The sequence below is a fragment of the Balaenoptera ricei genome, chromosome 5, assembly GCF_028023285.1.
Source record: "Balaenoptera ricei isolate mBalRic1 chromosome 5, mBalRic1.hap2, whole genome shotgun sequence".
In the NCBI taxonomy this organism is placed as follows: Eukaryota; Metazoa; Chordata; class Mammalia; order Artiodactyla; family Balaenopteridae; genus Balaenoptera; species Balaenoptera ricei.
This window is the reverse complement of record NC_082643.1, coordinates 51,454,310-51,466,628: the sequence shown is the minus strand read 5'-3', so window position 1 is coordinate 51,466,628 and position 12,319 is coordinate 51,454,310. Positions and strand designations below refer to the sequence as shown.

Genomic DNA, 12,319 nt, shown 5'->3' with positions numbered 1-12,319 from the left:
GGGTATTATTATTACGAATCAGTGTTCTGTCCTTGACTCACATAGAGGGTCAATAAAATAAAGTGATCATGTGAGACTTACCCAAATAAATGGAACAAAATAGACAGCCCAGGAACAGTCCTCAGTATACAAAAGAATTTAGTTTATGGTAAAGAAGATGATTTCAATCAGTAAGAAAGATAGGGTTATTCAATAAATGGTGTTGGGAGAACTGGATAACTTGGTGTCCCAGTACCTTGCCCTCCATCTGTACTCCATCATATTCTGCTACTGGTGATACTTTGAGTAATCATGATGGCACCACATACTATGGATTACCAATGTTCCATTCCCCCCCAGCAAGGAAAAAGTTTATTCATATATTCATCAAATATGTCAGACTCTCAATTCCAGAAACCCATTTTAAAAGCTCATTACAGGGGCTTCCCTGGTGGCGCAGTGGTTGAGAATCCGCCTGCCAATGCAGGTGACACGGGTTCGAGCCCTGGTCTGGGAAGATCCCACATGCCGCGGAGCAACTAGGCCCGTGAGGCACAACTACTGAGCCTGCGCGTCTGGAGCCTGTGCTCCGCAACAAGTGAGCCTGCGATAGTGAGAGGTCCGCGCACCGTGATGAAGAGTGGCCCCCTGCTTGCCACAACTAGAGAAAGCCCTCGCACAGAAACGAAGACCCAACACAGCCAAAAATAAAATATATAAATAAATAAATAAATAAATAAATAAAAGATTACTATATATAAAACAAAAAAGTTCATTACAGGGACCCCTCCTGGTACCAATTATGTAATCCATTTAGGGTGCCGGCAGGATACAGATGGCACTTTCAAACACGGTAATGGAGAAGGGTTTAGTTAAGACACTATTGACAAAAGTGTGGTAGTAATGCACAAGAATGGTGAAGAACCACAGGGCTAGCAACAAGAGGTTGACTATCATACCTAGGTCTAAAGAAATGGAGCAGTTAGCAGAGTGCAGTAAGACCTGTAGTTATTGGACAGTCACCTGACAGGAACTGTGGCCTTGATAGGGGAACTCAGCCACTACCAACCTAAAGCCTGGCAGGGAGGGAGATATGGGGAAAAAAATTTTACCTCTATCTCCTCTGGCACCCTCTGCACTTCAGAAAGGAAAGGAGCCTGGTTGGTCCAGTTGATAGATCTCAACCTCCTAGAACAGAAAGTAAAGTGAATAGAAGAGAAACATGAACCTCAAGAATAAACAGGGAATAAGAGAATATGCCAGCATACCCAGTAATGAAGCAAATATTTCATTCTAAATAACTGGGGGGAAGGAGCATTGATTATCTTCCTAGTTTGCTGAAGTTTCCTAATAACCAGAGGACATCAGCCTTAAATAGGCCTAAATCTTTGTCTTATACTGATAGGAAGAGTTCTATTTATAGTAAATGCTTTAATGGTGCCAAAATTTAAAAAGAAGGCCACATAACCTACATCCCCTAAATTTGCTCATATTATTATTAATCTTCAAGTTAGCTTAGAGTCTATAATCCCCATCCAGATGACTTCAATCTTTGATTGGATTTTGACATATGTAAATAATAACAAATTATCAGAAAGAGAAATTTTTTAAAAAAATCCCATCTACAACTGCATCAAAAAGAGTAAAATACTTAGGAATAAATTAACCAAGGAGGTGAAAGTTCTGTACACTGAAAACTATGAGATGCTGATGAAAGAAACTGAAAAAGACACAAATAAATGGAAAGATAGCCTGTGCTCATGGGTTGAAAGAACAAATATTGTTAAAATGTCCATACTACCAAAGCAATCTACAGATTCAATGCACTCTCTATCAAAATTTTAATTGTGTTTTTCATAGAAATAGAACAAACAATTCTAAAATTCATATGGAACCACAAAAGACCCCCAACAGTCAAAACAACCTTGAGAAAAAAGAAGAAAGCTGGAGACATCACATGTCCTGATTTCAAACTATATTACAAAACTATAGTAATCAAAACAGTATGGTATTGGAATAAAAACAGACACATAGATCAGTGGAACATAATAGAGAGCCCATAAATAAACCCATGGATATATAGTCAATTAATTTATGACAAAAGAGCCTAGAATATACAATGAGAAAAAGATACTCTTTTCAATAAATGATATTGGGGAAATTGGATAGCCACATGCAAAAGAATGAAACTGGACTACAGTCTTACACCATACACAAAAATCAACTCAAAATGGACTAAGGGCTTAAATTTAAGATCTGAAACTATAAAACTCCTAGAAGAAAACGTAGGGGGCCAGCTCCTTGACATTGGTCTTTTCAATGACTTTTTTGGACACCCAAAGCAAAAGCAACAAAAGCAAAAATAAACAGGAGGGACTACATCAAACTAAAAAGTTTCTGCACAGGAAAAGAAAAAAAAAATCAACAAAATAAAAAGGCAGTGTATGAAATGGGAAAAAATATTTGCAAATCACATATCTGGTAAGGGGCTAAAATCCAAAATATATAAAGAACTCTTACAACTCAATAGCAAAACTCAAACAATCTGATTAAAAAATGGGCAATGGGGGCTTTCCAGGTGGCACAGTGGTTAAGAATCCACCTGCCAATGCAGGGGACTCAGGTTCAAGCCCTGGTCTGGGAAGATCCCACATGCCGTGGAACAACTAAGCCCATGCACCACAACTACTGAGCCTGCATGCCACAACTACTGAAGCCCATGCGTCTAGAGCCTGTGCTCTGCAACAAGAGAAGCCACCTCAATGAGAAGCCCATGCACCACAAAAAAGAGTAGCCCCACTTGCCGCAACTAGAGAAACCTGTGCGCAGCAATGAAGACCCAATGCAGCCAAAAATAAATAAATAAATAAAATAAATAAATTTATTTTTTAATAAAAAAGGGCAACGGAACTGAATAGACATTTTTCCAAAGAAGACATACAGGTACATGAAAAGGGGTTCAACATCAGTAATCATCAGGGAAATGTAAATAAAAACAACAGTGAGATATTACCTGACACCCATTAGAATGACTATCGTCAAAATGACAAAAGACAACAAGTAGTAAGGACTTGCCAGCCCCCATGATCACGTGAGCCAATTCCTTAAAATAACTCTCTATCTCTCTCTTTTCCTCTCCTTCCCTCCCTCTCTTTCCCTCTCCATATGTACATGTGTATTGGCCACCTCACAGGACATGCAACCAAGAATTCTCAAAAAGGGAAGAGAGAGGGATGGAAGAAAGAGGGATGGAAGCCCAACTTGGGAAATGAGAGAGAAGGGTGAAACCTCCCCTTCCCTGCCTTCCTGCCTGAAGGAAACTACCAGCCAGGGAAGTTGAAACACTTTATCTTTAAATCGAGTTCAGAGTTTAGATCATTACTTGGAACTGGATGTCTTAATTTCTGAATTGAAACTGAGGTTGTGATTGTACAATTATTTTTTATTGTTAGTATGTAAAAGTAAACCAGGGCAGGGAAACACTTCCTCCATTGAATATATTTTAAACAGACAAATAAAAAATAAATATGCTTTTTGAATATATCCCAAGAGTCCTGCTCTTCAAGGTACCAATTACACAAGTATTTCTTTCTATGATTAAAACATAGCCAATATTTAATTTTAATATCAATTTAATGAATATTTCCATATTTCTTATAAATCCAAACTGCATACATTATCTGTTGTACTATCTAATAATGTCTTTTATATGGAGACTTACATGATAAATTCTTCAAAGATCCCCCTAAAAGTTAGATTTTTCAGGAAAAAGAATATATTTTTTAATTTATAATAAAAATTATATTACCTTTATTCCAACTAATATTTATTGCCAATCTACCACATGCTAGACATGTGCTAATGATAGCAAAGTGGATACTGCTTCTGCCCTCTGGGGCCACTGGCTGGTAGGGGAGACAGTAATTGCATAAATAAATATGAAATTACAAATTTTGATAAGGATTATAAAGAAAAGCATTGTGGGAGGATATAACAGAGGATGATAATTTAGATCAATAAATTTAGGAACTGTCCCTCTGAGAAAGTGACATTTAAGCCTAGCCCTGGAGGAGGAGTGGGAGTTAATTAGCTCTGCAGAGAACAGAAGCTCATCCTGGCAGAGAGAGGAGCACGCCCCCCGCTGGAGGTGGGAAGCTTTGTGTGTGTTGAAGAAAACGTGACTGGAGTGTAAAGAGGAAAAGGGAGGGCTCTGGTGAAGGAGTCTGGGAAGCAGTCAGGTTGGGAAGGGCTTTGGGGGACACTCTAAGAATTTTAGATTATATCATAAGTTTAGTTGGGAACCATGAAACGATTTGAAGAAAGAAAAAGACAGTTTGATTTATGTTTTTTAAATGCTCACTTTGGCTACAGTTTAAGGAATGGATCAAGGTGGTTGAGAATGAAAGAGGGAAGATGCTCCAGATAGCTACCAAGCTATTACAATGGTCCAGGGAGATCATGGTGGCTAGTGGAATGGGGAAGACTGGTGGGTGTGAGCTTTATTTTGCCAGGTCAAGTGATGGATTGGATGTGGAGAGTGGGCGGAGGGGAGGAGGTGTTGGGGATGACTTCTATGGTATAAAGTTTTCCACTTTCCCTTCTTTGCCCTCATTCCTGATCCACTTCCCAACCCATCACCCCTCCAACCTACCATCCATTTATCACTTGAGTTCAACAAAGATGGCATGAGGCAAAAGGACAGCCTCTGTCCACCACCCTAGAGTTTGGACATCCACACTGAAAGAGTGGAAAACTAAAGAGAAAATCACAGACCTGGCACTAAAACCACTAATAAGGAGCATAGCCATTTGGCCTGCGACTGATTGGCAAGCCACAATTACAGGCCCTAATGACAGCCCTTGTCAATGTATATTCTTTTTGACAATTGCGCTTACAACAAGAATTCATCATCCAAATATTAACATAATATTAAATTTTAAATAATACTTAGAAATTTAAATGGTAATGATTCTATTTTATCACCCAAACGTGAAGTAATAATGAGGGCATTTGTCTTAGGAACACAGTGGTCTCTTGCTTTAACTATTTCTAAAGTTATTCCACCCATTTTATCACTGCTGTCTGGTCGAAACTCAGATGATGCCCTAGTGCCAGAAATTGAACAGATCCATAAATCAGACAGACAAGTACAGCAGAATGTCTTGGTAATGGGCTCTGAAGCATGCCAGAGAAACCGGTATTATAGCTGGAATAAACTTTAAATTACTGTTTTAAAAGAGAAAATAAAGGAAAAGAATGACTCCTGGGTTTCTGGCATGAGCATCCAGGTAGATGGAGTTAGCATTGATTAAGACAGCATGGTCAAAAGGGGGCGGATGAAAGAGGATAAGCAAGCTTCAAACATGTAGCATTTAAAATGCCTGTGAGGTACCTGGGTGGAGCATCAATTTGTCCGTTGTATATGTGGATCTGAAGTTTAGAAGAAAGATCCAAGCTAGAGATAGTAAACGACCTTAAATTGTTGGATTATAAATTATATGTAAAACTTTGTTAGCACATAAGATTACCCAATAAAATAAGTGTAAACTGAACTGAAAAAAAAGTCCAGGCCTGAATCCTAAGAATATCTACATTTAGAGGCAGAGGAGAGCGAGAGAGAGAGAGAGAGAGAGAGAGAGAGAGAGAATGCGAAAGACAATGAGGAGTGGTGGCCTAAGAGCTCGGAGAGGAAGAGTAGGACCAGGGTGCCATGAAATCCAAGAAAAAAACAATTTGCTCCCTATTTGCTTTTAGGAAATAGATCTGGTTCTCAGCTGTGGGAGCTAACTCACCCCACATTTGGCATATTCTGGGTACTAATACTTCTCCACTCTCTGCTATCCTATAAATCTTCACGTTTCACTAACTTTGCCTGCTCATTCCCCAGCTGGGTTGCAGACAACACAAGTTTTGTTGGGCATTTGCTCAAGAAAACAAAGAAAATAAGACCTCAGGGGCTACCAGTTGGTCTAAGACAAAGCTCATAGCTTCAAATCACTTCCCCACCCAGACCCCAAATTTAACTTTGAAACTTCCTTGAGTGAGGAGTTAGTGCAGGAGAGGAACTAAAAGAGAGATGTTGGAAAGCAAAGAATAAAAGACAAAGAGAAGGAGAGAGAGAGAGAATTACTTTAGAGAGATGTCTTTTACCAGACTCTCATTATTAAAATCTTTAGCCAGGCCTTTCAAATCTTTACATGCTGAATGGCTATTTTGGAAAAGAATGATCTCAATTTGGCCTAAGGTCAGTCAAATAATTTAGAAGGCCTCTACTTGCCTCAGGGAAATTTACAAAAAAAGGGGAAATTATCAGTTCGGGATTCCCCCTGCTTTAAAAAGAGAACTGGATCATTCAAATCATTTCCAAACAGGCCTTAAAATTTTTTCAAAGACAAGCAAAATTATTGTGACTTGAATGTTTAAGTGACACTCATTGTGGTTAGTGTTTGGTGATAGGTTGTATTTTTTCTTTTTGACATCAAAGATGATATCTATTGTTTATTTAATTCTAAATTTTAAATCGGGAATTCAACTCCAGATTATTTAAACAACAACAAAAAAAGTGCTTAATAACAGACCTTAGAATTAGATCTGTATTTGAGGCTAGCTACTACAACTTACTAATTATACAACCTTGAGCTAGTTACCCAGCCTCTCTAAGCTTGAAAGTCTGCATCTGTAAAATAAGTACCTCCCAGAGCTGTTTTAAGGATTAAATGAGATACAATATATGACACGCCCAGCTACTTAATTGATGTTCCTAATCGCTGAATAAAATGATCCTCCATGCAGAAGTTATACATTCCCTTGGAGACCTTCCTTTGGACTGGACAAGGAAGTAGGGCTTACATTATTGTCATTGCCGATATCAAATAGTGGTCTGATATTAATCACTGGAGGTTATATTGGAAACATACTAATTATTCAGGAAAGTAAATCCTTCAGATTTCTGGGTAGGAGCATAAGCTATTAGATGATGTTGATAGTCACTCTGAAAACCAAAAGAGAATGCCTTCACCTAACCAGCTTTGCATTATTAGACACTACATTCCTGGAGAACAATTCCACTTTCTCCTTTTTTCCATTTTCTTTTTGTCAGTAACAGATCTTTGAAAGGTGACAGAGTCAGTCCTGAGCAGCATAAAAGAGTGGGTGTGCGCATAATTACAAGAATTTGATAATAGCAAACATATGGCCATACACAGAAAATAGGAAAAGGAAAAAATGATAATTTAGTTTAAGTCCCAGAAGGTTTACAAACAAAATCTGAACATTTTATTATTTAGTTTTAAAGATGAGTAAATGAAGACTCAGAAAGATTAAGCAACCTCTCTGAGACATTTAATTATAAACAATAGAGTTGAAATTTGTATCCAAGTCTTTCCCATCTTGACACAATAGGGAGACAGAATTACTATCCCCCGATTCTTCACCACCCTATATCCACTTCCCTATATCCACACCCTTTGCATATAACTTCCTACTTCCTCCCATTATGTAGATGAAGTATATCCTCCCACCCCTTCACTTGTTGTGGCCAACAGACTGAGGGGAAAGTAATGATGCGTCACGGTCCTCAGAGTCCCTGCATGCTTTCTACTTGCTTTGTTGGACCTCTGCCACCACCATGAAAAGTACACGTCCAGGTATTTCCCAAGAGGAGGAGAGTCACATGGAGTAGAGCCACCTCAGCCAAGCCTAGCCACCCACCAAACCCAGAGCTAATCTGCAGAAATAAAAGCTATAATATTAAATGATTGTCATTGTTAGCCACTTAGTTTTGGGTTACTTTGTTTTACAGCAATAGCTAACCGATGCACATGCTATCAACAGATTGAGCTTGACATTATTCATATTACTCTCATTAAAAAGACTTGCTTCTGCAGTCATGAGGGTGGTAACACAGAAGATCAGCTTGCCATCTTTGAGAAAGTTCTTAAACGTATTGCTGGGAGGTCAAAAAGGCTCATTGGAATATTTGATATCTTATATATGAGCTGGAGAAAATCTATTCCTGATTTTCCCTAACTGAACTTTCACCTTAGTTTCCCCAGCTTCAATCTTAGCTTTCTGTTACCCACTGTGACCTCCTCCATCAGCATTTCCTGAGTCCAGTCAGCCCAGCCACAAATGGCTTTACTGAATGCTCCATCTTTTATTTTCTCTTACTCTGAGCCACTTATGACTTTCAGTTGCAATTTTCTAAAGCAGACTAGGTCTTCATTATTTATGGGAGCCTGTTATTTATGAAGCAGTCTCTTGAACATAGATGTCACCTCCAAAGTATTAAATAATAATTGTGGTGGCTTTCCTCCGGTAGCAACCTGAGGTAGATGCAAAGCTATTCATTCCAAGTGAAGGCTATGTCATTAATCAGTAAGTCCCCAAGTAACTGTCTCTTTCTACATTTACTCTTCTCTGTCATCTCTTGATTAGTCTATTTTTTTCAGTTTTTCAATAAAACTGCAATGAAAAATTAGGATGATGATCTCTGGGGAGAATAAAAGCACTGGTGCTCCTCCTAAGAAAAGCTATCACAAGATGATATATAATTAGTCATCAGGTGTATGATTGTTTTTTTTTTCTTAATTTAACTTGCTATGCAATGTGTCCACGTGTGTAGATAAATGCATTCGTTTGTTTTGCTACTCCTAATATGTTGTAAACTTCTTAAAGATAAGGACTCTGACTTCTCCTTCTCTGCGGCTCTAGTGTCCATCAGTGCCATGAGCATAATAGGCACTCAATAAACACTTGGTAAATGAGTGAATAAACCCTCATTCTGCATTGCTCAAGTTTCAATAGAAACAATTTTCTTCAGTTGTGCTTTCCAAGTAAAATAACCTGCAGAAGCACCCAGCACAGCAGGGGACTCATGGGACTACCTTGTTTGTTAAATATGTTTTTCACGCTTGGGGAACTACAACACTCTCAAAGAGGTAGGTGCTAACAGTTGCTTTAAAATGATTAACCCTCAAGCAAAAGTAACAGAAAACATCCCTCCCTGTGTGCCCCCATTAGTTGCAAAATAAGCAGCACTCCAATGATGCAGAAGCTTCTCCTTTTACCATCTTTTCCTCTCCCTCCTTTGCCCTACCCCCACCTCCAGGCACACACAAAAACCAAGAGTTGTTTTGATATTTGCATTATGTAATTTTCTCACTCAGTTTGGTTCCTTGGGTGATCCTCAGAAAATAGAGGAAGAAAACCAATGTGAGTCTTTCTGGCTCACTGTTACCTACATCTGTGTTCCTGAGTCCACCCTAAAGGGGTGATGCCCTAAGCCCTGTTCAGGTACCTTTGCTGGAATGGCTTCAGTCATCTGCTGCTGTCTCTCTTTCAGGCAGTCCTCACTCTGTTCCATTTCTCATTTTGTACCAGAGTGATCTTTCCAAAACACATGTATTCCCCTATATGAGAACCAAAATAGCTTCCATTGCCAAGAGCAACAGTTATTAACTTTTTATGGAGGAATGCTCTCGTCCCACCCAAATATCCATGTGCATAAATCCATTAAACTTCACATATAATTTTAGATGCTCCTTGGATCCCAGGGTTAAGACTTTGTAGCCCAGGGAGAAGTTTCTACTCTTACACCTAGCATCCAAGATCCTCTGGAAGTTTCCCAAACTATGTTTCCCAGCTATCTCATCTCCCCAAATTCTCCTAACTAAATTCCAAGTAGATTTGTCACCCACAATGCTTTTCTCATTTACTTTTCCATGCCTGAGAAAACTGAAGTCAGAAACCCTGGATTCTAATTAGCTAAAGGAGTTTATGAAGTCATTTGTACTTTCTGAAGCTCAGTTTCCATGTGTACAAATTGACAGAGCTGGTTTAGATCAGTGTTTCCCAAAATATGACATGTGAGCCACTGATTTTAGGTGGCACACAATCCATTATTTTTTATTTTAAGAATAAAATTGTGTGTTTGCAGAGAACAGACTGGTGGCTGCCAGAGGCAGAGGGGTGGGTGAAATGAGTCAAAAGATACAAAATTGTAGTTATAAAATAAGTAAGTCATGGGGATGTGATTTACAGCACGGTGACTATAGTTATCAATACTGTATTGTATATTTGAAAGTTGCTGAGAGAATAGATCTTAAAAGTTCTCATCAAAGGGAAAAAAATTGTAACTCTGTGTAGTGACGGATGTTAACTAGACATATTGTCTGATCATTTTACGATATACACACATAACAAATTATTATGTTGTACACTTGAACCTGATATTATATGTCAATTACATATCAAAAAATTTTTAAATAACTTTAAAAAAGAATCATGTGTTTATTTTAATGCAATTTGGGGAATATGTATATTTATAAATTCTATATTTTTTAGTTTGTAACATAAGCTTAATGGCACATCTAAACTATAATTTACAGATATTCTTACATAGGACAAAGATGAGTGTTAAAAATAAGTCAGTCCGAAATCTATTTAAATATATATTCAGCATATAATAGGTGATCTAAAGATACTGCAAAAATTAGCAAGAAAAAATGCAGTTCTGAAACCTGAGGAGTACTGGACCACTGGATCTCCAAGGCTCTTCCTATCCCTCAGCCACGATAGTTCCTTAGACTATCTCTTCAAGGAGAACTTGGCTCCCAGAGATGAACTTAAGCTACTCTATTCAGAAAAAATAAGGAAGGAAATCAAAGAGCTACCACTTTATTCTCAACAAGAGGAAAAGGTGAAATTTTTTAAAAAGCATTCTCCATTTTTAGATGGAGACAACGAGAAAGAATTTGATATGAGCTGCCCAAAATCCACCAGGAAAGTATTGCTGGGAACAGAACTCAGATCTTGCTCCCTTGAGACTGGCATTGACAGTTTTGTTGGAGTCAACTGATGGCATAGTTATGACTCAAGACATAAATGAGCATAAATTTTTTTCTTAATGACTAACACATACACACTCAAATCCAGATAGAAACTGCAGCTGCTCCCTCCAACTACTCTTAAGTTTGATGAACAGATGGCAGGCTTCCTCTGGGAATGGAAAGATTTAGGGCTGTCTCATAGATAGAAATTGCATAAAGTTAGAACACCAGGAGGAGTGGGTGTTGTAAATACAAATATATTTAAGAGTTCCTGCAAAAATGTCTGGGTCCTGTGTGCTGCACATCATTCTTGGCTATGGTGGGTTTGTATTTAAAATATTGATGACTCAGAGGCCAAGTATCATTCAACCAGTAGATATAGATATAGATATAGATATAGATACAGATATAGATATGTGATGACTATTGCACCCAAAGGGATTAAAATTTCTAAAGGATGAGTTTTTTCTCCATAATTTACCATATGATATCACTTACATGTGGAATCTAAAATATGACACAAATGAACATATCCACAAAACAAAAACAGACTCACAGATACAGAGAACAGATTTGTGTTTGCCAAGGGGGACAGGGGGTGGGGGAAGGAAGCATTAGGAGTTTGAGATTAGCAGATGCAAACTATTATATATAAGATGGATAAACAACAAAGTCCTACTGTACAGCACAGGGAACTATATTCAATATCCTGTGATAAACCATAATGGAAAAGAATATATATATATTTAACTGAGTCACTTTGCTGTACAGCAGAAATTAACACAACATTGTAAATCAACTATACTTCAATCTTTTTTAAAAAAGAAAATACTCTGGTTTCTCTTCAGATTGAATAAATCTTTTGCCTTTTCTCCATCATAATTTAAAAATAACCATCCTAACATCTCCATCTTTACAAAAGACTAGGTCCTAGGAATTAGGAGCTGCTTCCTTCCTTGAGAATTGTTTTATTGCATGTTGTTATTCCATAAAGTAAAATCAAACCTAAGGGGGAAAGAGGGAGTTGTTATTTAATGTGTGTATAGAGTTTCAGTTTTGTAAGATGAAGAAGTTCTGGAGATCTGTTGCACAACAATGTGAATAAACTTAACACCACTGAACTGTACACTTAAAGATCGTTAACATGGTTTTAAAAAAATCAAGCCCAAACTAGGAAGTGCTAGAAGTTAAATATGAAGAGCCTCCAATAATCTGGGATTGAAATAAACCCAGAAAAAGCAAAGAAAAGGAAATAAAGATAGCACGCCATATATATTCAAAGATGCATCTAGCCAATGCCCTTTGGCAATAAGCCCATTAAGAGGAACATAAGGTAACTCAGAATGAACTATGAAGTGATAGAAATTGTCAGGAGAAACAAAGGGACCCCTTACAGGGGACGTAAAAACATCAAATACCAAGAAAGTCACTTATATGAGGGGATGGATCTGATAGTAAAATATGGACCAGACCATAGTAGGCTTAGTGGAGGGATAATGAACCAGCAGGAG

The 12,319-nt window shown here is 37.9% G+C and overlaps 1 long non-coding RNA gene across 1 annotated transcript in view; it reads right to left on the bottom strand.

Moving 5' to 3' along the window:
• Window positions 1-1,091: 1,091 nt before the first annotated feature.
• The window catches only part of LOC132366439 (uncharacterized), a 45,662-nt gene continuing 34,434 nt past the window's right edge, over window positions 1,092-12,319 (bottom strand). Inside the window, exon 3 of the long non-coding RNA XR_009503441.1 lies at window positions 1,092-1,167. This is a non-coding gene — a long non-coding RNA (uncharacterized LOC132366439). The remainder of the gene's footprint in view (window positions 1,168-12,319) is intronic.